Here is a 26,264-nt window from a genome sequence, read left to right on the forward strand (position 1 = left end):
CATCATTGTCAGCACTCTTTATTATCCGTTTGCATTTTTTTATTACAGCCAAACCAGTGGCTGTGAAGTGGTATCTTACGTGGTTTTGAATTGCATTTTTCTAAAGTCTCAGGTTACATATTATTTTATATGATATATAGTCCTCTAAATTCAGTCAGCAAACTTTTTCTGAAAGGGTGAGATAGTAAATATTTTATGCTTTGCATACCTCATATGGTCAACATTGCATATTCTTTTTTTTAAACATCTTTAAAAAGTAAAAAAACCTTCTTAGCTTTACGGTCATATGAAAATAGGCTGTGTACCAGTTTGGTGACCTCTGCACTATTTTATAATTGCAGCTTGTCTTCTCTTTCAATGTCAACTTTGTTGAAAGCAAGGGAAGGACTATTTTGTATTCCTTCACGATGATTTGCACAGGACTCATGAATACAAGAGTGGGGGTTTTAGATAATACTTGAACTGAATATACTGAACACAAAAATGCCCTCAATTAAAAACATACGTATTATTTGCCCACAAGTACTACATAATATAAAACATGCTATTTAAAAAAATGATTATTAAAAGTAAATAACAAAGTGGTACAAGGGTAGTTCAGTGGTGGAATTCTCGCCTGCCATGTAGGAGACGCGGGTTTGATTCCTGGCCCCACGAGCTTCCTAAACAAAGATACCAACAAAAACAAACAAACAAAAAATTCAACAAATGGTGCTGCAATAACGAATACTCACATGGAAAAAGAAGGAAATGTGACCTTGCCATACAGCATACAAAAAAAGTAAATAGCAATTTTTCTTTTTGAAATTGGGCAGCTTGACTAAGAATATTCTAAAATTCAGAGAAAGAATATCATTTCCATAATGCCTTTAAATCAAATTATAGTCAATTAACTTAATAAAATAATTTTCTAGCACCAAATGTATTTTGGAAGACATTTTGAATCAAATATTTCTAAATCATAAAATTACAAATAAAATTAAAACTATAGTAACATAATCTGGAAGAATTGGTATCTATTCCTCTTCCCTGATACATAGTCCCCCACATTTGGTAAATGTAAAAAAGCCAGCAATTTCAACATTTGAGTTTTACATTCTATATATTATAGTTTGATAATACAGAAAGAAATGATTCTATATAGATGATCTTTGATATGACAGAATGAAAACTAATGTAAGAGCAGACCTAACCACTTACACATCTGTGATGAGTTAAGCTCATGAGTCAACTTGACTAGGTTATGGCATCTAGCTATTTGCTCAAGCAAGCACTGGCCTGATTTTTACTATGAGGGTATTCTGGAGACAGACTTAAATTATTAGTCAGCTGATTTCATCTATGGCTGACTATATCTACAATCAACAAAGGAGAATGCCTTCAGTAATGAGAGAAGTGTCCTCACCCAGCTGCAGGCCTTAAAGGGAAAACTGATGATTTCAGCAGAACTTATCTCTACTTTAGCCAATCAGCTTCTAGGGAATTCAGTGCCACCACGGAGTGCCCAACTTGCAGCCTGCCCTACAGACTTTGGACCTGCTGATTCCAATAGTTGCGTGAGGCAATTTCTATAATAAATCTTTCAGTAATTACATATATTTACCTCCTATCAGTTGTTTTCCTGGAGATCCCTGACGTACATATTTCTGAGCAAGTCAACAGATTTCATCAAAGCCTAGCTTTCTCATCTTTAAAAGTAGGATTGATACCACCTATCAATCCTAATCACATCAGTGAAGACTATGATTTATTTTAAAGCCTTTTGTCAACTGAGAAGTAACAAACTAAGCTGAAAAGAAATAATATGGGGTCTTAGAAATGCAATCTGGGGAGCACAGATTCAGGTAACAACCCAAATTGTGTCATATTCTGGGATGGTCAGGAGAGAATATTTAAAGGGAAAAAGGAAGAAGAAAGAGTTGTTTTTCCACAAAGGGAGGGTTTTGTAAAAATTTTTAGGATAGCTTAGACTTATAACAGTGGCCTCAGGGTGGTATTAGATCCTGTTTTATGCATGACTCTCCAACTTCATTGGCCCCATTTTGAGTTTCTTAGCCTAAGTTCCTCCATTCCATTTTATTTATTTTCACAATTTCCCCTTTTGATCAAGATGTTTTCCCCAAAGCATCATTGATCAAAATCTGGTATTAATCACCCTATGCCAGGGAGGCTCAATCCTGGGAGTCATGTGCTATATAGAGGGAGGCAGTGAGCCTATCTGCACAGTTCAGAGAGAGCATTGAGCAACCAGAGAGCTGGCAGGCAGGAAGATGCTTAGGCATTTTTATGGATTTTCATTAATATGAGTTTCAAGGTCAAAGGCTTGGACTTGCTGCCTTAGCATGATTCAGAAGGCAGCAGTGAACTGCTATTCTGGAAGTAAGACACCAAACAAGAGATATTGTAATGATTATAATAAGGAGGACTAGCAATGTTTGAAATGTGCTACAAATCCAATTTCCCCAGGATCCAAGGCTTAGCTAATTAAATAAGTCCTAACCTTTGAGGTTCCCTATTTCAAGTAATATTTGAATTTTTTGTTATTTTTAATGTGTAGTTGAACTTAATCAGATTGGTTTACATAGAAGCAACATTTTCTCTTAAGAGAACACATGTTAAGGTAGGATTTAACAAATGAGTATGATTGCTAAATCATTATATTGATATTTCTTTTAGTTTCCAGTATCTTAGAGCAGCTAGAAGTAAAAATCTAAAATTGTGACATTGTAACCCATACTAAACTCTGAAATCTGTTCTACAAGTAATTGTGCTGTGCTTTGAAATTTATTGCTCTTTTGTATATATGTTATATTTCACACAAAAAAATCCTTCTAGCCTCCAATGTTCTGGAGCAGCTAGAAGGAAAAATCCGGTACGGAGACCACGACAAACTCTGGGATCTGTCCTGTAACAACTTGTTATAGACTGCTTTGAAAACAACTGCTTTTTCCTTTCTTTGCTTTGTATATATGTTATATTATACAATTTAAAAAGTTAAAAAAAAAAAAAGAGTTCTTCCTTGTTGAGCTATAAGGATATCAAGTACACAGCGATTCTATAGGACAACTTTTGTTAGGCTATCTATTTCAATATAAGTTTTCTACTGTTTTGATGGTATAATGATAACAACTTTCAAGAGTTTTAAATGTTTCAGATGGCTTTTTCTGGTTGAAATTCCATGAAACCAAATAAACTTAGAAAATTTCAGTCTCTTCTAGGTATTCCAAAAAGTGAGCTGAGTTCTGGTTCTGTGATGTCTCTTTTAAATCTGAAAAGATCTTTTTAAGTTGATAGGCAAAAAGATCCTAGGTTAGTTATGCCTTTTATTTCTAGCTTATCTCTTTTTCAGACCAGAGATTAAGGCTGTTCACTGTGCGGGTTCTACTTCAAGTGGTGGTAATGATTTGCAGGCATTTTTCCCCACATACGAAGCAACAGTCTATACAGGTAAAACTGAGAATTAAAGTGTTATCATTAATCCAGCCGTTTGGTTTGTGCCTTTCTCAACCTCCAGATATGAAGGCATCTGCATCATTACAGATAAAGTCTAAAAATTTGTGGGGCCTAGTAGGGTATAAACAATGGACACTGGTGTATCTGATGTAACAGGCTGTGTGAACAGTTGTATTGGAGTAAAGGGCAGCTAAGGGCTTGTGTCCAAGTGATGCCTAAGAATTGATCTAGGTTGATAGTATGGTTCTAAGTTATAAATAAGGACAACATTGGTGTTCCAATGTCGTGAAACACTTCTAAATGGTAGAAAAGGCTGTTTCATCTAAAATAAGTGACAAGTTCATCTTCATCAGAGTCATTTTTGACTACTGTGTCATAGTAGAGGAATTCTTCTTGGTCATAACAAATGGTTTGATTATAGAGGTTGTCTGGGATAGTACCTAGAAAAGGTCCTGTGTCACTATTATTGTTTATGCAGAGAGAGAAATGCAGTTAGGGCATTTTGCGCCATGAGGATACCTTTCTTTTCAACAGTAGGGTGTGTCCAATGGGGCGACAATCTTTGATGTTTATCTATTGAGCATCCATTCCTTTTGTCCCAAACTTGGGCTATATAAAATATACCTTCTATATTTATCCAGGTTTGAATGTCACGGGGTTGGCTAATAACTGGAGCCTTTCTGAGGAGTCGAAATTAGCATAGATCCAGCAATCTGATAGACTGCCCAAGTCAATGACTGAATGGCTCGGAAAAAAAGGATGATGGATGGAAAGCAACCTGAAAGAGCAGGTAAGGGCAAGAATGAGGAGTTCAAAGGGAATGGGATTCATTAATGGGAGAGAGAGAGATGGATTAGGTTAAAAAAAAAAAAAGGAAGAAGAAGTATGAGGAAGAAACAAAACTGCAAATACAAGGGCTAATAAGAAAAGGATGCAGATATATGGCAGATGTTATTGAGTCCATTCCAATCTGATGAAAATTAAGTCTAGTCCTGGCTCTTGTGGCAGCTGCTTCTTCTTTTTTTTTTTTTATATTTTTATTGAGATATTTTCACACATCATATAATCCATCCAAAGTATATAATCAATGCCTCACCATATCATACATAGTTGTATATTCATCATCATGTTCAGAACATCTGCATCACTCCAGAAAAAGAAATTGAAAAGACAAAAGAAAAACCCATACATCCCATATATCCCTAACCCCTCCCTCTCACTGACCACTAGTATTATAACCTACCCAATTTAAAAAATATTTTAAATATTTTAACATTAACATTTTTTAAATATTCTAAAAAATTAAAAAATAATTTTAGTGAGAATCCATTAACCAATACCTTTTAAATTCAGTGCATACGGGTTAGTTAAAAGTACCTGATAGGAAAAATATTTACTTCTTCTAGCCTCCAGTGTTTTAGAGCAGCTAAAAGGAAAAATCTGAAATAGTGAAATGGAGACCCATAACAAATTCTGAAATCTGTTCTGTAACTACTTGTTGAAGTATACTTTGAAAATAATTGCTTTTTATTTCCTTTGTATATCTGTTATATTTAATAATAAAAAAAAGTGTGTGTGTGTTTTTTTAAGTACCTGATACAGTCCTTACCAGTGAGGCTAGAATGTACTTTTGTGAAGTTGTCTTTCCCAATATACAAAATTGCCAGGTTGTAGATTATGGTTTTAGATACCTTTATCTCTCAGAAGTATGCTATAAATTACCAAGGATTCATTTCTTCTCTCAAGTTTTGATTAGCTCCTGGCAATAGGTTATCCTATTTCCTTGTAGGAGGCAGGGCTAACATATTCCAGAGTTTATTTTCATAGATCTCCCTGTTACAATTTCAAACGGGGATAACTTCTGTTTTCCAAAAGAGGTAGACCTCAGAGTTAATAAAATTATGGGTAAAACATCTGTCCATGATAAACTGAAGTTTTCTGTAAACTTTGCTAGTTGAGTTTTTAATGATGCCAGTGGTTCTCTCTAAAAGCCTGAAGACTGACAGTGACAAGCACAATGAAAATGCTGGAAAATGGGCCATATTTCACATTAATTCTTCATAATTTGTCCTGTGAAATGAGCTCCCCAGTCACTATGGCCTTCCAAGAGTTTTCTCCAGATTGGAGGAATTTCTCCTAGTAATATTTTTGCTACAGCTGCTGCAATTACTAGTCTTTGGGGAAAGGCTTCGACTCAGTGGGAGAAGATGTTAATTATTATTAAGATATACTTACAACTTTGAAATGGGGATAACTGGATAAAATCCAGTTGCCAAATTTTGAAATGTCTACTTGGTATAGGAAAATGCCCTTGTGAATTATGAAGGGGTTTCCTGAATTATGTGTAGGGCAGATTAGGCAGTTGCAGTGTATTTTTCTTTTCTTTTCTTTTCTTTTCCACATAGACAGGCACTGGGAATCAAACCCCAGTCTCCCAGTCTCCTGCGTGGCAGGCGAGAATTCTGCCACTAAGCCACTGTCACACCACCTTGCAATATATTTTTGTAGCTATTGTAGGGTAAAGTTTTTCCAAAAATATTGTTTTCACCAACCTATCATTTTGTTGGCATTCCAATGACTCATACTGTGACAATTTCTAAGATAGTTTCCTAGAGGCAATTAGGAAGGTCAAGTTTTACAGTAGGACTGATCAGAAGTTTACTTTCTTCTCATATGTGCAACCATCATGGATCCATTTCTTTATTTCTTTAGGTGGAACATTTTTTGAGCCTTAAGAAACATTAATTTTCATTCTCTTGTGAAGGTATGATTCAATTATTCTACAACTTTATCAGCCATATCATTTCCAAGACTTTCCTCTGTATTTGCCTGAGAATGGCCAGAAATTGTGATTATAGCTAGGGCCTTTGGTAATAGTATAGCATCTAGCAATTTCATTACCTAAGAGCTGTTTTCTAGTTTTCCTCCATTGGAGGTTAGAAAACCTCTTTGTTTCTATAGCATATCAAAATTATGAACCACCATGTTTATACTAGCCAAATGGTCTCCAATTCTCCGTGTCTCAGTTTTTCAGTTTTTGCAACCAGGACCTCTGTGGACGCTGCTGAAGCAGTCCCAGAGCAGTAGAGGTCTCTTCCCTGGATCTTGAGGGAAGGAAGTGTTTGTCCTTCCCACTGAGGTGCTGCCCTGTTGGGGAATTGAGCCATCTTTATTGTATTTTGTGCATGCTGTCAGAGAGATGTGGATAATTTGTCCTGCCTCCAACGTCTATTTCTCAGCTTCAACAATATATCTTCAACTTCCAAGGCAAACCTATCAATATATTTACATGCCTCGAAGACAAAAGAAGATCACTAAGCACATCATGATGCAGACAGATATAGCCCACCCTAATAACCAAAATAAAGCACCAGAGGAGACACAGACATTGGAATAACTAATCAAAGATGCCTGTATAACTCTACTAAATAAAATAAATGGGGTAGCTAATGACATAAAGGAGATCAAGAAAACACTAGAAGAGAATAAAGAGGAATTTGAAAGAATAAATAGAAAAATAGCAGATATCACAGATGCCGTAGACCAAATCAAAAATATACTTGGGACATACAGCAGCAGATCTGAACAGGCAGAAGAATAAGTGAAGTAGAGGACAGGAGAGTGGATTTGGAACACTCAAAACAAAAAATGGTGAAAAAGATGGAAAAATTTACATTGGATCTTAGGGAAATGATGAACAAAACAAAGCACACAAAAATAGGAATCAATGATTTCTCAGAAGAAGAAAAGAGTAAAGGGCTAAGATTAGTTGAGGACATAATGGGGGAAAACTTCCCAACCTTATGAAGGACATAAATATGCAAATCAAAGAAGCTCAAAGAACTCCAAATAGAATAAACCCAAACAGGCCTTCCACAAGACACATACTAATCAGTCTGTCAATGCTGAAGAGAAGCAGAAAATTCTGAAAGTGGCAAGAGAAAAACAATCTACTACATACAATGGTAATCACACACAACTGAGTTCAGATTATTCAACTGGCACTATAGAGGCAAGAAGGCAGTGGCATGATACACTTAAGATCCTGAAAGAGAAAGACTGTCAGCCAAGAATTCTGTATCCAACCAAACTGTCCTTCAGAACTGAAGGAGAGATTAAAATTTTCACAGACAAATTCTGGACGGATATGTTAACAAGAGATCAATCCCACAAGAAATACTAAAGGGAGTTCCGCCAGTTGAAAAAATCAAAAGCCACTCCAAAGGCATACCTGCTGTTAGTATATATGTTTGCTGATTTATCTTCTGCAAGGGTACAAGCACTCATGAGTGCAAAAAGTTCTGCCTCTTGAGCTGATGTGGCTACAGAGAGAATTTGCCTCTATTATTTCATGATTAGAAGTGATAGTATATCCAGCCCTGTTGTGTCCTGAGCTATTCCTTGGGTATGGGTAAGAATCACCTGTGTAATATACAATGTTGCATTTTAAGGGGGGGGGTCTCTAGTAAGTCTTTCCATGAGCTGATAATTTATCATTAAGGTTATACAATTAGGAGGAGTTTCATTAGTCATATCAGGGTACCAGGACTGAGATCATGGCAACATTGGAAAGTGATATTAGGAGGAGAGAGTAACAGAATCACATAGGAAATTAATCTACCAGTAGAGAGGTGTTAGGTATGCTGCAAGTTAAGGCAAGTCTCAACAGAGAGGGTGTCAGGCACAGATGAGAAAGAGGTCACATGCTCGCTGCAGAGATATAGCAAAGCTGTCTCTGTGGGAATAGGCACCTAATGTCCTGAAAAGACTCAAGTGTTGCAAAGCTGCTTGAGTCTGAGGGGAGGCCTTGGGAAAGGTGTAACTTTTGACTCATCAAGACACAGGGAAGCAGATGCTTCAGCCCTTGCTTCCTCCTTCCCCTTCTTTAGTTACACTTTTGTTACTTTCTTTACCTCACAGCCCTATAAAATAAATAGTGCTGAACCTAGTGGGGTCTTTGAGTCTCCATCAGAGCTCAGAGTCCCACCTGGTCCCAGCTTTAACTATATCTGTCTCATCTTTTTTTCTTAATTCCGGTGGCCTCGACACTGAGCTGTGCTGGTTGTGGCAAGAGGGGAATCTAGAGAGTTAAGGATGATCCTATAATTAATTCTTCAACTGATTCTAAGATTTTTGCTGTAGTTGCAATGGCTCTCATGTAAGGTGGGAGAGCTTTAGCTATAGCATCTAATTGGTGGCTGTAATATCCAAAGGGCATATGGTGGCCTCCATGGTTTTTGAGTAAGTACTCACAAGGTATTTCCTTTTTGTTCATGGACAAAAAGAAAAAAAAAAGGGTAATTCAGAGTTTGGATGGCCTAAGGTAGGGGTGTTGAGCAAAGTTCCTTTTATTTCTTGAAATGAGTTTTGATTATCATTATTGTAAGCTAAGTATTCTTTTTGGTCTGCTTTAAGCAGTTTATATAAAGGTTGGGCTATGAAAGAAAAATTAGGAATCCAATTTTGACAACATCATGCAAGACCCAAAATTCTCGTAATTGTCTCTTAGTTTTAAGTAGAAGGAGAGTTTGAATTCCTTGAATTCATTTGGGGTCTAGGAGAAGTCCTTGAGGGATAATTAAATGTCCTAAAAATTTAACTTGTCAAAACTTAAATTAGGGCGGGCCGCGGTGGCTCAGCGGGCAAGAGTGCTTGCCTGCCGTGCCGGAGGACCCCGGTTCGATTCCCGGCCCCAGCCCATGTAAAAAACAAACAAACAAACAAAATATAATAAAACAAGAAAATGTTTAAAAAATGTTTCCCTTTCTTCCTCCTTTCCTTCCTTCCATCCTTCCTTCCTTCTCTGTCTTTCCTTCCTTTCCTCCCTCTCTCTTAAAAAAAAAAAAAAAAACTTAAATTGTAATTTCTTTTTAGAAATTTTATGTCCTTTATTTGCTATTTGTTTGAGTAGACAGATACTGACTTCTAGGCAAGCCTTTTGTAGAAGGGGGGTAAAGCAACAGATCATCTACATATTATATTAAAGTAGATTGTTGTAGGAATATTAAATCAGCTATATCTGCCCAGAGGATGTGAGAAAAATAAGTAGGACTTTTTGTATATCCTTGAGACATTACTGTCTAAGTGTACTGTTTGTTTCTTGTTAAGCCCAAGTGAAGGTATATCAATACTGATGTTCTGGGACTACTGGCACTTCAGAGATTTTCCATGGTGAAAAATTTGCTTCCCAGGGGAAAAGCTCTGAGCAGAATATGTGGGGCTGGATACAACTGGGTAATGGGGAATTACTTTGCCCTTAAATCTTATAAAATATTCATCTGTATCCATTAGGTTTGAGGACTGGGAGAAGGGGGGTATTACATGGGCTTGTGCAAAGGATAATTAAGCCCTTTTGTTTACAGGCCTTATACTTTCTGTTGCTTCTGGATTTAAGAGATATTCTTTTATATTAGGAAGAGGTGTGTTTGGGTCTATTTGTACCTGAAAGGGAGAACAGAGACAATGAGTCCAAAATCAGTGGATGATGTGGACCATAAGTAGGTTGTAATAGAATCTAAAAGACGGTGATAATTCTTCTGTTTTTCTTTTATTGGAAGGATAGCGATATGTATGGGGTTTATTTCTGATTGGCCATTTATGGAATTTGGTTTTAAAGGTTCTAAAAGTTGTGAATTCATTTCCCCCTTTGAGGAGAAGGATATATGGGTTTGAAAAAGTCCAAGAAAATATCCAAAAAGGTGAATAGGGGCGGATGGTACTAATAGAAGGGAGCCTAATCAAAAAATGATAGGGAGAAATTTAAAAACGGTTACTGGTTTACCCCATTATTTGTATGGTTTCAGTGGTCAGGGTTTTATTTAACTGTTACAGCTGAACTCATAGTTTGGGCTAAATGGGTTTAAACCATTCTGGCACAGGAAGCTTCTCTCTCTCTTTTTTTGCTTTCTTAATGATGTAGTCTTATTTGTCTGCAAGATTTACTAAGTTATTTGATTCCATTGTGGTCCAGTTTAATTGTTTACACTTAAGTATAGTGCTTAAGTCTTCTGAGAGGCCATTAACAAAAATGGAATTGAACAGGATGGAAGTTTCATAATTAATACAGTCATGGCCTGAAAGCTTTTAAAGGTTTTCTCTAATCTACGGTATGAGTATTATATGGGTTCATCAGGTTTTTCAATTCATAGTTGAATTTTTCTACATAATGATTTGGGGAGAAACTTCAGGTATAACTTTGTGAAGTTCTATGACTAATTTAAATACTTCAGTTTTATCAGGAACCTTTCATTTAGGAAAATCATTTAGTGGATCTGTCCAACTAGCTTTGTCCATCCAAAATTTAGCATGACTTTTGTTAGCAGTCATGTGAATTAACTGCTAAATTATTCATCCTGAATCCTAAGTTTGGAAAATAAGATTAAATTCCTTTGCAAAGTCTACTGAGTCTTCCATAGGGTTTGGGAAATCTTAGATAATTGCTCTGAATTCTGCCCTTATCCAGTGAGTATATGTAGCAGATGAAGTTCCTGATCCTCCCTCATTTGGTTTAGTTTTAAAAGGCATGAGGAGAAATGGAGGGTCTAGAGGGGCTTCAAGAGGTTCATGGAAAAAGGAAAGTTCAGCTAAAGTAGAGGAGAGAGGGAGAAAAGGGCAGGAGGGATTCAGGGGATATTCAGAGTCAGGGAACAGATGACTTTTCAAGTTTAGTAATGCATTCAGTCAAGTCCTTATGGATTTCTGTTTAATTGGAATTTGTTTGTCAGAGGGAATTTTGGAGTTGGTACTTGTTCTAGTTTGCTAGCTGCCAGAATGCAATATACCAGAAATAGAATGGCTTTTAAAAAGGGGAATTTAATAAGTTGCAAGTTTTTAGGCCATGGAAATGTCCCAATTAAAGCAAGTCTATAGAAATGTCCAATCTAAGGCATCCAGGGAAAGATACCTTGATTCAAGATGGACGATGCAGTTCGGAGTCTCTCTCAAGTGGAAAGGCACATGGCAAACATAGTCAGGGTTTCTCTCTTGGCTGGAAGGGCACATGGCGTCATTTTCTGGCTTCCTCTCCAGCTCCCCAAGAGGCATTTCCCTTCTTCATCTCCAAGGTCGCTGGCCAGTGGACTCTGCTTCTCGTGGCTGTGGCCCTCTGTTATAGCTTTCTTGTGGCTCTGCTGTTCTTCTCTGCTCTCTCTCAATCTACCTCTTTTTCCAAAATATTTCCTTTTTTATAGGACTCCAGTAAACTAATCGAGACCCACCCGAATGGGGAGTCAGATGTCTATCTAATCAAGTTAAATACCCACACTGAGTCACATCTGCATGGAGATGATTCAATCAAGTCTCCAACCTATAGTGCTGAATAGGGATTAAGAGAACTGGTTGCTCCCACAAGATTGCTTAGGATTAAGTCATGGCTTTTCTAGGGTACGTAAATCCTTTCAAACCAGCACAGTAGTGCATTTGGAAGCTTCCAGGTACCAACAGAATTAAGTATCTCATTTGGGTCTTTAGTTTTACAACTTCTGCTTTATAATTGAGGCAAACATACATAGTTTACGCCTATCAGAGGACCCCCATTGCAGCCACTGTGATGCAAAATTATCTTTAGTGTTCCAGATCCAGTGAGTAAAGAATATACATGATGCAAGACCATATTTCTTGTACATAAAACCAGCTGGATGCACTGACGGCAGTGCACCATTGAACTTTTTAGAGTTAGGTTGATGAGGTTTTACAGTGTACCTTACAGAAATAATTCTTTAACCTAGTGGGCAGCCTGTGTTCTAGTTGTCCAACCCATGACCAGATGTCCCTAACTGTATAAAAATTGTCTTGTGGGTGGCAGGCAACCTACTGTCAATCTTGCTACCCATGACCACTTATCCTTGCACAGTCTTCTTTTTAGTCTTTAGAAGCCAAAGCTTTGAAGAAGGTGGCAGGCACTCCAACAGCATTTAAGTGACACACCTGTGCCCACCAAAATATTTAGGTGATTTTTCTCAGTCAGGACAAAGGTCTATTCAAATATTAAGGAGGTGTCCTTCCATATAATGTCAGATAAAGAGAGGAAGAAGAGAATTTGAATTTTTGAGTACTTGCCAAAGAGGAGAAATTTTTGTAAATAAAAGAGAAACCAAAAGGACTTCTGTTATCAGTCCAAATCAAAGAACAAAGTTCAAAATACGTTAACCAGAAGATATCCCCCCAAAAGCTAGAACCTCAACCAAGAAAAAGTTTGGAGCTACAGGACTAACCAACCTGGGGCTTTCAGGAGAACAAAAGAGTGCAAGGGGCTCTAGTAAGTACTGTGCTCAAATCCAACGGCAGCTCTGAAGCAGAAATGGTGGTAGCTTCAAATCTTGCTTCTGAACCAGAAATGTCAACAAAGAAATAACAAACTGAACTGCAAAACAGCAATAAGCATTTATTGGGGTCTTAAAATTATAATGAGCAAAGGTTCAGATTGGGTAGTAAATACTCCAAACAAAATAAATCCAAATAGACCAACTCCAAGACATATACTAATCAGAGCATGAACTGTCAAAGGTAAAGAGAATTCTGAAGCAGCAAGGAAAAAAGCGATCCATCACATATAAGGCACATTCAAAAAGACTAAGTATTCGTTTCTCATCAAAAACCAGAAGGGAAAAGCCAAGGCTATGATATATTTAAGATACCAAAAGAGAAAAACTGTCAGCCAAGAATTCCTTATCCATTTTTAACTTTTCTTTTTTTTTTTTTAAAGCTATAATTAGAGATCAGGCTGATGGGAAACTTCTAGACATTTTTATTATTTTGAACTTTTAAAACTATTGTCATATAAACTAAAAATTATTCTCTTAATTTTGAATAGGGCATGATATATATCCCGGAGTAATCTGGGCAGTGAATAAGGAAGTATTTGCAAAGTCCCCTCGGGGACTGGGGAGAAAGGAGGAAACATTCAACTTCTCTATTTGGAGAATTCCTGATATTCTCATAAGCAGTGGGGACAATCAAATCAATAGGCTGAGACCTCGATCTTCAGGTGTGTCCCTATGAAACTTATCCCTACAAAGGATAGGCTAAGCCTACTTATAATTAGGCCTAAGAGTCACCCCAAAGAAACTCTTTTGTTGCTCAGATGTGGCCTCTCTCTCTAAGCCAACTCAGCAGGTGAACTCACTGCCCTCCCCCGTAAGTGGGACATGACTCCCATAGGTGTAAATCTCCCTGGCAATGTGGGACAGAATTCCTGGGATGAGCTGGGACTTGGTATCATGGGACTGAGAAAGCCTTCTTGACCAAAAGGGGGAAGAGAGAAATGAAACAAAATAAAGTTTCAGTGGCTGAGACATTTCAGAGTCAAGAGGTTATTCTGGAGGTTATTCTTATTCATTATATAGATATATGCCTTTGGTTTATGGTGTATTGAAGTGGCTGGAGGGAAGTACCTGAAACTGTTGAGCTGTGTTCCAATAAGCCCTGATTCCTAAAGATGACAGTATAATGATATAGCTTTTACAATGAGATTGTGTGATTTTGAAAACTTTGTGTCTGAAACTTTGTTTCTCCAGCGTATGGACAGAAGAGTAAAAAATTATGGATAATAAATAAATAAATTAATAGGGGGATAAGGGATAAAATAAATTAGATAGATGCAAATATTAGTGGTCAATGAGAGGGAGGGGCAAAGGGTATGCAATATATGAGCTTTTTCTTTTTTTCTTTTTATTTCTTTTTCTGGAGTGATGCAAATGTTCTAAAACTGATGATGGTGATGAATGTACAACTATGTGATGATACTGTGAGCCACTGATTATACACCATGTATGGACTGAATGTATATGAAGATTTGTCAATAAAAACATTTTTTTATTATTCTTTTAAACTGTGAAAAAAAAAAAGAATTCTTTATCCAACAAAGCTGTCCTTCAAAAATGAGGGAGATTTAGAATATTCACAGATAAAAAGAAACTCAGAGAGTTTTTAACAAGAGACCTGCCCTACGAAAAATACTAAAGGGCGTTACATGATCGCAAAAAGGAGAGGTTGGAAGAGAATGTAGAAATGAAGATTATCTGTAAGGGTAATAAAGGGTAAAAAGAGAAAGAAAAACAAAATATGACATGTAAAAGCCAAAGGTTAAAATAAAATGGTTGAAGTAAGTACTGCGTTTACAGTAAAATAAAACTGATTATTAATGGATTAAACTCCCCAATCAAAAAACACAGACTGGCATAATGGATAAAAAAAATATGATCCATCTTATATTGCCTACAAGAGACTCACCTTAGATCTAAGGATACAAATGGGTTGAAAGTGAAAGGCTGGAAAAAGATATTCTATGTAAACAATAACCAAAAAAGAATTAGGACAGCTAAACTAATATTAAACACAACAGTCTGCAAAAATGTTATGCCACAAAGGACATTACATATTAATAAAAGGGACAATTCACTAGGAAGAAATAACAATCATAAATAGTTATGCACCTAACCAGTGTGCCCCAAAATAAATGAGACAAACCCTGGCAAAACTGAAGGGAGAAATAATTCTCTTTACAATAATACTTGGAGACATCAATACACCACTTTCATTGAGAAAGCAGAACATCTAGACAGAGGATCAATAAAGAAATGGAGAACTTGAATAATATCATAAATAAACTAGGCCTAACAAACATATACAGAACAGTGCACCCCAAAAAAGCAGGATATACATTCTTATCAAGGGCTCATGGATCATTCTCAAGGATGGACCACATGTTGGGTCACTGTTCTAGTTTGCTACCTTCGGAATGCAACACGCCAGAGATGGATTGGCTTTCAATAAAAGGGGATTTATTTAGTTAACATATGGTTCTTCAGAGGACAGGCAGCTAACTTTCAACTGAGGTTCTTCCTTACGTGGGAAGGCACAGGACAATCTCTGCTGGCCTTCTCTCCAGGCCTCTGGGTTCCAACAACTTTCCCCAGGGTGATTCCTTTCTGCATCTCCAAAGACCTGGGCTAAGCTGCGAGCACTGAGATGAGGTATGCTGAGCTGCGTGGGCTGTGCTATGTTGTGCTCTCTCATTTAAGCACCAGCCAATTAAACCAAACATCATTCACTGCAGCAGGCATGCCTCCTAGCCAGCTGCAGATGTAATCAGCAACAGATGAAGTTCACATGCCATTGGCTCATGTCCACAGCAATAAACTAGGCACCTTCACCTGGCCAAGTTGACACTTAAATCTCACTACCACAGTCACAGAACAGCTTTCAATAAACTTTAAAAGATTCAAATTATACAAAGCACTTTCTCTGTTCATAATGGAGTGATGCTGTAAATTAGTAACAGGCAGAGAACTGGAAAATTCACAAAGATATGTAGGTTAAACAACACATTATTAAACAATCAGTGGGTCAAAGAACAAATTACAAGAGAGATCAGTAAATACCTCAAGACAAATGAAAACAAGAATACAACATATCAAACTTACCGGATCCAGTGAAGGAGTACTGAGAGGGGAAATTATAGCCCCAAATGCCTTCATTAAGAAGGAAAAGTGAGCCAGAATCAAAGATTTAACTGTACACCTGGAGGAACTAGACAAAGAACAGCAAACTAGTCCCAAAGCAAGCAGAAATAAATGAAATGGAGAACAACAATAACAACAACAAAAAGTAGAAAATTGGCAAAACCAAAAGTTAGTTATTTGGTTTGATCAGTAAGATAGACATTAGCTAGAATGACAACAAAAAAAGACGCAAATAAATAAAATCAGAAATGAAAAAGAGTATGCTACTAATGACCCCAGTAAATGGACCCATAAAAGGATATTATGAACAACTGTATGCTGATAAATTAGACAACTCAGATGAAATGGACAAATTCCTAGAAGCACAACCTACACTGACTCTACAAGAAACAGAAGACTTCAACAGACAAATTACATGTATAGAGATTGAATCAGTCATCAAAAACCTTCCAACAGAAGTACTTGAAACTGTTGAACTGTGTTCCTGTAGTTATGATTCTTGAAGATGATTATATAACCATATAGCTTCTACAATGTAACTGTGTGACTGTGAAAACCTTGCGCCTAATGTTCCTTTTATCCAGGTGTATGGGAAGATGAATAAAAAAATAAGGATAATAAATAAACAATTAGGGGGATAAAGAGTAAAAAATTGGGTAGATTGAAATACTAGCAGACAATGAGAGGGAGGGGTAAAAGGTATGGGATGTATGAGTTTTCTTTTAATTTCTTTTTCTGGAGGAATGAATAGAAATGGTCATGGTGATGAATACACAACTAAGTGAAGATATTGTGTGTGAGCCACTGATTATATACCATGTATGAACTATATGTGTGAACATTTCTCAATAAAAATATTTTTTAAAAATAAATTTAGGGAGGAGGGCTGGGGACATAAATGAAATCAGAAAGAAAGATAGATGTTAAAGATCGAGATGGTATAATCTAGGAATGCCTAGAGTGTATAAAAACAGTGAAATGTACAATGTACAAATTTTAAAAATGTTTTTGCATGAGGAAGAACAAAGGAATGTCATTATTGCAGGGTGCTGAAAATAGATGGTAATTAATACTTTAAAATGTCACCTTATGTGTGAGACTAAAGCAAAAAATGTTTGTTACAAAATTTATATTTTGACTAGAGCATTTCCTAATATAACTCATGTAGATAGTTTGATTGAATGTCATAAGTACTTGGAATCTCAAATAGGACATGAGATTTTGGTGGTTTGTCCAGAGTGATGCCCCGATGAATCCCAGAGTGATTGGATCAGTGACTGGAAAAGTATTTGCAAGCCCCCTTCGGGGAATGGTGAGAGCGGGGAGAAATTCAACTTCCCCAAGTGGAATTCTTGATATTCTCACAAGCAGTATGGACAACCAAAGCTATAGGCTGAGCCCCCAGTTTTGGGGTTTGTTCATATGAAACTTAACCCCACAAAGGATAGGTCAAGTCTACTTAAAATTTAGGCCTAACAGTCACCCCCAAGAGAGCCTCTTTTGTTGCTCAGATGTGGCCTCTCTCTCCAGCCAACATGATCAGCAGTCTCACCACCTTCCCCCTGTCTGCGTGGGACATGACTACCAGGGGTGTGGACCTTCCTGGCAACGTGGGACAGAGATCCTGGAATGAGCTGAGACTCAGCATCAAGGGACTGAGAAAAACCCTAGAATGAGCTGAGAATTAACATCAAGGGATTGAGAGAACCTTCTCGACCAAAGGGGGAAGAGTGAAATGAGACTAAGTGTCAATGGCTGAGAGATTCCAAACAGAGTCGAGAGGTTATCCTGGAGGTTATTCTTATGCAATAAGTAGATATCACCCTGTTGTTCAAGATGTAGTGGAGAGGCTGGAGGGAACTGCCTGAAAACGTAGAGCTGTGTTCCAGTAGCCATGTTTCTTGATGATGATTGAACAATGATATAGCTTTCACAATGAGACTCTGTGAATGTGAAAACCTTGTGTCTGATGCTCCTTTTAGCTACTATATCAACAGAAGAGTAGAACATATGGAAGAAAAATAAATAATAGGGGGAACAAATGTTAAATTTAGTTTGAAATGCTAGTGGTAAATGAAAGCGAGGGGTAAAGGGTATGGTATGTATAATCTTTTTTTTTCACTATTATCATTTTATTTCTTTTTCTATTGTCATTTTATTTCCTTTTCTAAATCGATGCAAATGTTCTAAGAAATGATGAATATGCAACTATGTATGATATTAAGAATTACTGATTGTATATGTAGAATGGAATGATATCTTAATGTTTTGTTTGTTAATTTTTTTAATTAATAAAAAAAGTTTAAAAAATAGATAAATTTAAAAATTTTTTTAATTTTTATTGTAAACAACAAACATACAAACAGTATCATCACATAGTTGTGTATTCATCACCATGATCTTTTGTTTGAACATTTGCCACTTCAGAAAAAGAAATAAAAAAGAATAAACTCATACATGCCATACACCTTACCCCTCCCTCTCACTGATCACTATTTCAATCTACTCAATTTATTTTAACCTTTGTTCTCCCTGTTATTTGTTCATTCTGCAGCCATATTTTTTACTCATCTATCCATACCAAAGAAAAAAGGAGCATCAAACAAAAAGTTTTCACAATCACACAGTCACACTGCAAAAGCTGTATCATTATACAATCATCTTCAAGAAACATGGCTACTGGAACACAGATCTACAGTTTCAGGTACTTACCACTAACATCTCTAATACACCATAAACTATAAAGGGGATATCCATATAATGTGTAGAAATAACCTTCAGGATAACCTCTTGACTGTTTGGAATCTCTCAGCCACTGACACTTTATTTTGTCTCATTTCTCTCTTTCCTCTTTTGGTCAAGAAGGCTTTCTCAATCCCCTGATGCTGAGTCCCAGCTCATCCTAGAACTTCTGTCCCACATTGCAAGGGAGGTTTACACCCTTGGGAATCATGTCCCACGTATAGGGAGGGAGGGCAGTGAGTTCGCATGCCGTCTTGGCTGAGAGAGAGAAAGAGGCCACATCTGAGCAACAAAAGAGGTTTTCTGGAAGTTACTCTTAGGCCTAATTTTAAGTAGGCTTCGCATATCCTTTGTAAGGATAAGTTTCATAGGGGCAAACCCCAAGGTTGAGGGCTCAGCCTATTCATTTGGTTTTCCCCACTGCTTACAAGAATATCAGGGTGGGCAGAGGCTCAGTTCCATGCCCAGGCAGCGCACCCTCCCTGTGCTTTATATTTTCCAGCAGCCAAGATTTTGGAAGCTTTGAAGCTCAGCAAGGAAGGGAAATCCATTGAGACTGTAAAGGTATCCCATGACTACCTGCCTGCCTAGACCCTGTATAAAAGACCAGTGCATCCTGCCGCTGAGGACTCCCAGGAGCAAGCGGTGGTTTGGAAGTTTTATTCCAAATCTTCTCATATACTTGGCAAGATGATCAAGGAAGTTGTGAGTCTAAATTCTGTTTCTACTAAAAACCAAAACCAGAAGATGGCGGCTTAGTAAGGTACGTGCATCTTAGTTCCTCCTCCAAAGCAACTACTAGGTGAACTGAAACAGTGCAGAACAGCTCCCGGGGCTACGGCAGGGAATGGACACACAGCGTACCCCAGTCTGGACTGGCTAGTCTGACTGCAAGACTCGGCTGCGGTGAGATCCCCGTGCAGCGCGCGATTTCCCGAGCAGCAGCAGCTGTGGCGGCCAGAGCTCCTCCCTCCCTCCTTCCCGGGCCGGTTGAGAGTCTCGGAGAGTCAAGTTTCCCAAGCCGAGGCGGCCGGCGCCCCTCTTTTGCGGGTGGCTTCCTGGTCTGGCTACGAGTCTCGGATCAGAGGGCTACCCAAGCCGCGGTGGCCCTCCCCCGCGGGCGGCTTTTTGGTCCGGTGGGGAATTCCCCAGGCCGCGGTGGCCGGTGACCGACGCCCCTCCCCCGTGGGCGACTTCCTGGTCCGGTGGTGAATTCCCCGGGCCCGCTGCGGCCGGCGACCAGCCACAGGGTCCCCTCAAGCCGCGGCGGCTGACGCCCCCACCACGCGCGGCCCCCCAAACCAACGGAGAGAATTGGATCGGTAATTCCCAGGCCGCCGAGATCGGTGACCGGGGGGATCCCTTCCAAACACGTGAGACAAACGTGTGCCACAAGTGCCACCTACTGGGCAGGATAAGAAAAACAGAACTCAGAAATTTCACAGAAAAATCTTACAACCTTGTTGGGTCTGACACCCAGGGAAATCTGACTAAATGCCCAGACACCAGCAGCAGAAGATAACGGTCTATGCTCAGAAGATTGAGAATATGGCCCAGTCAAAGGAACAAACCAATAGTTCAAATGAGATACAAGAGCTGAGACAACTAATGCTGAATACACGAACAGAACTGGAAAACCTCTTCAAAAATGAAATCGATAAATTGAGGGAGGACATGAAGAAGACATGGGCTGAACATAAAGAAGAAATAGAAAAACTGAAAAACCAAATCACAGAACTTATGGAAGTGAAGGATAAAGTAGAAAAGATGGAAAAAACAATGGATACCTACAATGATAGATTTAAAGAGACAGAAGATAGAATTAGTGATTTGGAGGATGGAACATCTGAATTCCAAAGAGAAACAGAAACTATTGGGAAAAGAATGGAAAAATTTGAACAGGGTATCAGGGAACTCAAGGACAATATGAACCGCACAAATATACGTGTTGTGGGTGTCCCAGAAGGAGAAGAGAAGGGAAAAGGAGGAGAAATACTAATGGAAGAAATTATCACTGAAAATTTCCCAACTCTTATGAAAGACCTAAAATTACAGATCCAAAGAGTGCAGCTCACCCCAAAGAGAATAGACCCAAATAGGCATTCTCCAAGACACTTACTAGTTAGAATGTCAGAGGTCAAAGAGAAAGAGAGGATCTTGAAAGCAGCAAGAGAAAAACAATCCATCACATACAAGGGAAACCCAGTAAGACTATGTGTAGATTTCTCAGCAGAAACCATGGAAGCTAGAAGACAGTGGGATGATATATTTAAATTATTAAAAGAGAAAAACTGCCAACCAAGCCTCCTATATCCAGCAAAATTATCCTTCAAAAATGAGGGAGAAATTAAAGCATTCTCAGACAAAAAGCAACTGAGAGAATTTGTGACCAAGAGACCAGCTCTGCAAGAAATACTAAAGGGAGCACTAGAGTCAGATACAAAAAGACAGAAGAGAGAGGTATGGAGAAGAGTGTAGAAAGAAGGAAAATCAGATATGATGTACATAATACAAAAGCCAAAATGTTAGAGGAAAATATTATCCAAACAGTAATAACACTAAATGTTAATGGACTGAATTCCCCAATCAAAAGACATAGACTGGCAGAATGGATTAAAAAACAGGATCCTTCTATATGCTGTCTACAGGAAACACATCTTAGACCCAAAGATAAAATAGGTTGAAAGTGAAAGGTTGGGAAAAGATATTTCATGCAAATAACAACCAGAAAACAGCAGGAGTGGCTATACTAATATCCAACAAATTAGACTTCAAATGTAAAACAGTTAAAAGAGACAAAGAAGGACACTATATACTAATAAAAGGAACAATTAAACAAGAAGACATAACAATCATAAATATTTACGCACCGAACCAGAATGTCCCAAAATACGTGAGGAATACACTGCAAACACTGAAAAGGGAAATAGACTCATATACCATAATAGTTGGAGATTTCAATTCACAACTCTCATCAATACACAGAACATCTAGACAGAGGATCAATAAAGAAATAGAGAATCTGAATATTACTATAAATGAGCTAGACTTAACAGACATTTATAGGACATTACATCCCACAACAGCAGGATACACCTTTTTCTCAAGTGCTCATGGATCATTCTCAAAGATAGACCATATGCTGGGTCACAAAGCAAGTCTTAACAAATTTAAAAAGATTGAAATCATACACAACACTTTCACGGATCATAAAGGAATGAAGTTGGAAATCAATAATAGGCGGAGTGCCAGAAAATTTACAAATACGTGGAGGCTCAACAACACACTCCTAAACAACGAGTGGGTCAAAGAAGAAATTGCTAGAGAAATTAGCAAATACCTCGACGCGAATGAAAATGAAAACACAACATATCAAAACTTATGGGATGCAGCAAAGGCAGTGCTAAGAGGAAAATTCATTGCCCTAAAAGGCAAAAATGCAGGAATTAACGGTCCACTTGGAAGAACTGGAGAAAGAACAGCAAACTAACGCCAAAGCAAGCAAAAGGAAAGAAATAACAAAGATTAGAGCAGAAATAAATGAAATTGAAAACAATAGAGAAAATCAATAAGGCCAGAAGTTGGTTCTATGAGAAAATCAATAAGATTGATGGGCCCTTAGCAAGATTGACAAAAAGAAGAAGAGAGAGGATGCAAATAAATAAGATCAGAAATGGAAGAGGAGACATAACTACTGACCTCACAGAAATAAAGGAGGTAATAACAGGATACTATGAACAACTTTACGCTAATAAATACAACAATTTAGAGGAAATGGACGGGTTCCTGGAAAGACATGAACAACCAACTTTGACTCAAGAAGACATAGATGACCTCAACAAACCAATCACAAGTAAAGAAATTGAATTAGTCATTCAAAAGCTTCCTAAAAAAAAAAGTCCAGGACCAGACGGCTTCACATCTGAATTCTATCAAACATTCCAGAAAGAATTAGTACCAACTCTCCTCAAACTCTTCAAAAAAATCGAAGCAGAGGGAAAACTACCTAATTCATTCTATGAAGCCAACATCACCCTCATACCAAAACCAGGCAAAGATATTACAAAAAAGGAAACTACAGACCAATCTCTCTAATGAACATAGATGCAAAAATCCTCAATAAAATTCTAGCAAATCGTATCCAACAACACATTAAAAGAATTATACATCATGACCAAGTAGGATTCATCCCAGGTATGCAAGGATGGTTCAACATAAGAAAATCAATTAATGTAATACACCATATCAACAAATCAAAGCAGAAAAATCACATGATCATCTCAATTGATGCAGAGAAGGCATTCGACAAGATTCAACATCCTTTCCTGTTGAAAACACTTCAAAAGATAGGAATACAAGGGAACTTCCTTAAAATGATAGAGGGAATATATGAAAAACCCACAGCTAATATCATCCTCAATGGGGAAAAATTGAAAACTTTCCCCCTAAGATCAGGAACAAGACAAGGATGTCCACTATCACCACTATTATTCAACATTGTGTTGGAGGTTCTAGCCAGAGCAATTAGACAAGAAAAAGAAATACAAGGCATCAAAATTGGAAAGGAAGAAGTAAAACTATCACTGTTTGCAGACGATATGATACTATACGTCGAAAACCCGGAAAAATCCACAACAAAACTACTAAAGCTAATAAATGAGTACAGCAAAGTAGCAGGTTACAAGATCAACATTCAAAAATCTGTAGCATTTCTATACACTAGCAATGAACAAGCGGAGGGGGAAATCAAGAAATGAATCCCATTTACAATTGCAACTAAAAGAATAAAATACCTAGGAATAAATTTAACTAAAGAGACAAAAAAACCTATATAAAGAAAACTACAAAAAACTGCTAAAAGAAATCACAGAAGACCTAAATAGATGGAAGGGCATACCGTGTTCATGGATTGGAAGACTAAATATAGTTAAGATGTCAATCCTACCTAAACTGATTTACAGATTCAATGCAATACCAATCAAAATCCCAACAACTTATTTTTCAGAAATAGAAAAACCAATAAGCAAATTTATCTGGAAGGACAGGGTGCCCCGAATTGCTAAAAACATCTTGAGGAAAAAAAACGAAGCTGGAGGTCTTGCACTGCCTGACTTTAAGGCATATTATGAAGCCACAGTGGTCAAAACAGCATAGTATTGGCATAAAGATAGATATATCGACCAATGGAATCGAATAGAGTGCTCAGATATAGACCCTCTCATCTATGGACATTTGATCTTTGATAAGGCAGTCAAGCCAACTCACCTGGGACAGAACAGTCTCTTCAATAAATGGTGCCTAGAGAACTGGATATCCATATGCAAAAGAATGAAAGAAGACCCGTATCTCACACCCTACACAAAAGTTAACTCAAAATGGATCAAAGATCTAAACATTAGGTCTAAGATCATAAAACAGTTAGAGGAAAATGTAGGGAGATATCTTATGAATCTTACAATTGGAGGCGGTTTTATGGACCTTAAACCTAAAGCAAGAGCACTGAAGAAGGAAATAAATAAATGGGAACTCCTCAAAATTAAACACTTTTGTGCATCAAAGAACTTCATCAAGAAAGTAGAAAGACAGCCTACACAATGGGAAACAATATTTGGAAACGACATAACAGATAAAGGTCTAGTATCCAGAATTTATAAAGAGATTGTCCAACTCAACAACAAAAAGACAACCAACCCAATTACAAAATGGGAAAAATACTTGAATAGACACCTCTCAGAGGAGGAAATACAAATGGCCAAAAGGCACATGAAAAGATGCTCAATGTCCCTGGCCATTAGAGAAATGCAAATCAAAACCACAATGAGATATCATCTCACACCCACCAGAATGGCCATTATCAACAAAACAGAAAATGACAAGTGCTGGAGAGGATGCGGAGAAAGAGGCACACTTATCCACTGTTGGTGGGAATGTCAAATGGTGCAACCACTGTGGAAGGCAGTTTGGCGGTTCCTCAAAAAGCTGAATATAGAATTGCCATACAACCCAGCAATACCATTGCTGGGAATCTACTCAAAGGACTTAAGGGCAATGACACAAACGGACATTTGCACACCAATGTTTATAGCAGCATTATTTACAATTGCAAAGAGATGGAAACAGCCAAAATGTCCATCAACAGACGAGTGGCTAAACAAACTGTGGTATATACATATGATGGAATATCATGCAGCTTTAAGACAGGATAAAATTATGAAGCATGTAATAACATAGATGGACCTAGAGAACATTATGCTGAATGAGTCTAGCCAAAAACTAAAAGACAAATACTGTATGGTCCCAATGATGTGAATCGACATTGGAGAATAAACTTGGAATATGTCATTGGTAACAGAGTTCAGCAGGAGAATGTCTGGGGTAGGCCTGACCTGATCACATGAGCCTGGAAAGGGGACTGGATCCCTTCTGAAGTCACAGCTTGGAGATATGAAAGGTCATATAGAGAGGACCAAATGGCAAGGCTCTGAGAGTGACCTCTAGGGGCTGAGAGCAGAATTTGGTCAACAAATAGCAACACAAGGAAGACGTCAGTTGTCTAACCACCAAGAAATGTGTTTACCAACAGCTTGAGAAGGTGTGGGAGCTTCCCTCCTAAAAACTCCAGTTAGCTCTCAGCCAGCCAACACTTTGATCTGTTTCATGACACCCTGAGCAGAGTACGTGACCACTCTGTTCAGACTTCTGACCTGCAGGAAACCTGAGGTAATCAGTTTGTGTTGTTTGAAATGTGGTGGTAATTTCTTACACAGCGATCAAAAACTAACTCCAACACTAAGGACTCAGTGGGCATGCGAAGAGTGGGTCTCAAAGGTGAACACCGGGATGATGCCAGGATGGCAGCTCGGGGAAGGACTTGGAGGCAGCAGGGATTCTTTGTGTTCCATCTTCTCCTGTTTAATGTCTGACCAACTTGGCAAGCCCCACTAGGATCTTTGAACTCCCACTGAGTTGTGGGTCATGTCAAATCTGTTTGTAAAGCTAAAATCTTGCAGGGCCCACTGGCATGGAGTTTCCTGGCCACTAAGTAATAGAATTCACTACTATTTCTCTCCGGTTCTTCTGGTGCTATTATGAAAAATAATCAGGCAGTTAAGTCTGGGGAAGCACATGTGTGAAGGATGGCTTCTCACTTGATGTTTTCTGATTTGGGTCCTAGTCCTCCTTCCTTTCTAAAAGAAAGGGGTGCACTCTAATAACCCAAAATTACTTAGCCCCTGTGGGGATGTTTTGGTCAAGTTAAATTTGAATTATCTCTAGGAGAAACATTAACAGCTCCCAAATTAAAATTATTTGCTAAATGAGATATTTTGACAAATAGCTCCTAGTTCAGCAAAATGAAAAAAAAAAGCTTGTGTTTCCACTGGCTGCTTTAGTTTTCTCCCCTCAACCTTGCTGGCTGCTTTTCTCTGTTTCTGGCAGTGCTGCTAAAAACCCTTTCTGCCTTCACTCCTCCCCTCCTCAAGCTCAACCTCCAGCCCCGCCCCCTGATCCTTTAAATATTAGCCCATCAGACCCTGCCCCAAATCCTCCCTGACCTCAAAATCAAATCTAAGGGAAGAGAAACTAAGAACAGCACAGAATCACAGATGC

At 38.1% G+C, this 26,264-nt stretch overlaps 1 protein-coding gene across 5 annotated transcripts in view; it reads right to left on the bottom strand.

Annotated features, from left to right (window-relative positions):
* RAP1A (RAP1A, member of RAS oncogene family) overlaps positions 1–26,264 on the bottom strand; it is a 114,064-nt gene that overhangs the window by 61,939 nt on the left and 25,861 nt on the right. The window lies entirely within an intron of this gene.

The sequence above is a fragment of the Tamandua tetradactyla genome, chromosome 11, assembly GCF_023851605.1.
Source record: "Tamandua tetradactyla isolate mTamTet1 chromosome 11, mTamTet1.pri, whole genome shotgun sequence".
Classification (NCBI taxonomy): Eukaryota; Metazoa; Chordata; class Mammalia; order Pilosa; family Myrmecophagidae; genus Tamandua; species Tamandua tetradactyla.